Source organism: Chanodichthys erythropterus, chromosome 18 (assembly GCF_024489055.1).
Source record: "Chanodichthys erythropterus isolate Z2021 chromosome 18, ASM2448905v1, whole genome shotgun sequence".
NCBI lineage: Eukaryota > Metazoa > Chordata > Actinopteri > Cypriniformes > Xenocyprididae > Chanodichthys > Chanodichthys erythropterus.
The window spans coordinates 37603321-37606443 of record NC_090238.1 but is presented as its reverse complement, the minus strand read 5'-3'; the positions used below and the strand labels follow the sequence as shown (position 1 = coordinate 37606443).

The 3123-nt window shown below is 42.0% G+C and overlaps 1 pseudogene; it reads right to left on the bottom strand.

Moving 5' to 3' along the window:
- LOC137006757 (zona pellucida sperm-binding protein 3-like) lies at nt 1-2752 on the bottom strand (annotated as a pseudogene).
- Between the last annotated feature and the right edge of the window lie 371 nt (nt 2753-3123).

Here is a 3123-nt window from a genome sequence, read left to right as displayed (position 1 = left end):
TTATTGAGAAACAGCCTTTCGCTCTTGAACCATTACAGGACCAAGTGATGCCTTGCCTTCCCACTGAACACCTGGAGAGAAAAAAAAAAAAAAAAAAAAAAAAAAAAAAATTAAAGCACTTGAAAGTCAAGAGCAACCTTAGGAAGCACAAAAGCTACCAACCTCCATAGGGAGAAGTGGCAAGTTCACCAGCAGGACCACATGTAGAGTCACAGCAACCACAAACTTGGTTGTTTCCATCAGCAGCAAACCACCTGTGTTAAGATACACAGCAACTCCAGCATGAGCAGACTCATCTTTGAAGTCAAAGACTTGGTCCAAAAGAAAAAAAAAAAAAAGAAACCTACCCATTGGCGAAGGAACAGGATTTGCTCTGAGCATCACTTGGTACAGAAGCAATAGTTGCCTTCAGAATACAGGTTATGTAGAACTGCAAGGGATTACAGAAGTCAAAATGTATACATTATGTGTGAAGAGAAGTCAGTCTCACTCATATTCCAAGTACATACAGAAGGACTGGAGCTCTCCTGGAACATAAACGCCTCCAGCTGGAACTGGATCTTGTCCTCCTGGGACCGAGGCATGAAGCGGGAGCTGGAAGCTGTAGCCTTGGCATCCACAAAGCACCTGAGAAGTGGTTACAAAGAACGGTCTCAACTATAGCATCAAGGCAAGGCAATTTGTATAGCACATGTCATACACAATGGTAAGTCAAAGTGCTTTATATAAATAGAGCAAGGAATAGAAATAACAGTAAAAACGGTTTTGCCATCTGGATGGAAGAGCTAGGAAGTCTTAGGGAGTTTTTTTTTGTGGTCCATCAGAGTGAATCTACACAGATCTTCCTCACACGACTGGACTGCTACCAGTTAAGGCACTTCATACTGATAAAGTTTCAATCTCCCCTTTTGCCAAGACACCTTATACTGCACCACAGCCCTAAATCTCTCTTCCGGAGACATCTATGCAACGCAGTTCAAATTTCCATATGGTTTTTCCACTTATCCAAGTTTACCAAATTTTAACCTAATCACATAGGCTTTCGTCCTAATTCTCCCAGCTCTTTCAACCAGACAGCGATTTTAATGCATTTTAAATAAGTCAGAAGATAAAGATATAAAAATACACAAAAAAAAAAAAAACAGGAAAAGCAATTAAAAGAATAAAGAGAATATGTATAAGATACAATGCAACTAGACCTTACCCATAACTCTGTGACAAAGTGTTACAAAAGGAGTCCTATAGCATGAAGTTCCATGACCTTACCCATGATTCTCAATGAAGGAATATCTTGGAAGGGAGTTCACATCAGGTCCTTGAGTGGCCACACAGCTGTCCACAAACACACGCAGAGGTACGTGATTGTACACCTTCACAGATGCCTCGAGGTTAATAATGCCACCCAGATAGTAAGAGTTTAAAGGCCTCTGATAGGACCAATCATCTACAAAAAAGGGAACATTTTAGGCACTGCCACAAAAATCACAAGGTTAAATATAAACATGTACCAACCCACCATGAGCTTCAGGGAGAACAGCAAGACTTCTTCACCAACCTCCTTTGAGGCATAAGGGACCCATGTTGGCCTCAAGGCATTACTGCTTACATTTTGAAGCCTGCGGTTCATGAAGGTACCCATTAAAATAGTCTCAAAGCTGCACAAGCAGCATGCAGAAAGTCAAAAGACTGCTTACCTTTGATAATGGCATTGAATACCAACAACTGCATCATCGGCCCGGGTAATTGGAGTACCAGCAAGTGCCTCAGGGGTGTAGGTGAGAGAGAAGGTGTAGACAAGCTCATCCTCGGTCATCTGTAAGAGATTGTGGTTACCATGAAGGTCATCCCAAAGACAGTGCACTCTTATTACTACCAATGGGAGAAGTGCATTGTGTAATATGGGGCAACTCCTAAATAAGAGCCAATTGGTAAAAAACACTGCCTTTAGAAGCTTTGGTGTTCCCATTGAAGTGCAGGTCTCAGACTCCGGATTAAATGTGCTGTTCCAGGTTAAAAACTAGCTTTAACACTAGTCATTCTTGTTTAAGCACCATTCATACCATTTATGGGATAGTTCAGGTCAGATTTTTGGTTTGGAGAGTGGTTTAAAAAAGGCAAACAGTTTGAGATATCAGGGTTACACATTCAAACAGGACTGTCTCAGCTGTCCTGGCATTGCTGATGCTGCAAAAAGTGAACAGACTTTCCTAAAAAGAGATTTTGGCTATCATCTGCCACAAACCCCCCATTAGGATTAAAAGTTCTTGTCCTGACCAACAACAGGACATCCACCTAGAGACAGACCAGTTGGCTGGATCAACTGACCATTGCTGAACAAGTCCTGCTGGACCTCTACAAGTACCCGGTTCTCATTACATTGAACCGCTACACTGCTGGGAGTCACAGGTTGCCTCAACTGGAAGTTCACCGCCAACTCGCACTGGACCACAGGAACAATGGGATACTTCCAATCCAAAGGCTTCACTGGACCCTGCAACAGCTGCTTCTCCTGAAGACCAAAAGGATCCCGTGAAAGGCTTGTGGAGACTGGACTCAAAGGACTCTGAAACTGAGAAGCCACTTGCAAAGGGTTCCAGACCCCTAGAGGAGAATGGGCAGGACTTTTGGAAGTTGGATCTGATTTTGGCCTCATGCTTCTTGGACTTTGACTGTACCTCAAACTTCCCCATGCATCAGACAAATCAAATGCAACAAGCACAACCACCACTAACACACCTTGCAGAAGCTCCATTCTAACAAACATTAACACAAATGCCACAACACACACCAGTGCTTGGCTTGGCCATTTTGTACATTTTTGAATTAAGGTGGCTCCTCCCCTTTTAGCTTAATTGATTACCTTTGATTCTCCCCTAGACCTGTAGAGTTTATGCATTAGCAATTGAGAACGTTCTATAATGTCACTAGCCAATTGAAGGCTTGAGGTTAATCTAAAGTAATTTGACAATTTAAAAAACTGAATTTGACCATTATAGAAACTTCATTTAATCTAAAAAGCACCTGAACTCACACAAATAGAGATTATTCATTCATTCAACATCTTTAAAAAACAGATCACAGACAAAAGTTGGAGCTCGTTCACGCGAGGGACAATCACGCAGT